The sequence below is a fragment of the Penaeus monodon genome, chromosome 32, assembly GCF_015228065.2.
Source record: "Penaeus monodon isolate SGIC_2016 chromosome 32, NSTDA_Pmon_1, whole genome shotgun sequence".
NCBI classification, from domain to species: Eukaryota; Metazoa; Arthropoda; class Malacostraca; order Decapoda; family Penaeidae; genus Penaeus; species Penaeus monodon.
Window position 1 is genome coordinate 31,197,716 of NC_051417.1, and position 217 is coordinate 31,197,932.

Sequence of the window (217 nt, forward strand, 5' to 3'; positions counted from 1 at the left end):
CTTCATTACAACCGGAAGTATAGGGAATAGAGAGATGAATACTTATTCTCTCCCTTTCTTATTTATGTTTGTCTGTTTCATAATCTACTTTGTTCTTTTATCTTTCTCTAAATGTATATCTTTCTATAACTAATGGTGTGTCAGTCTGTCTTCCTTGTCTGAATCTCTATTTAAAAAAAAATAACTATCTGTGTCTGATGTTTTTTTTTTATGTGTG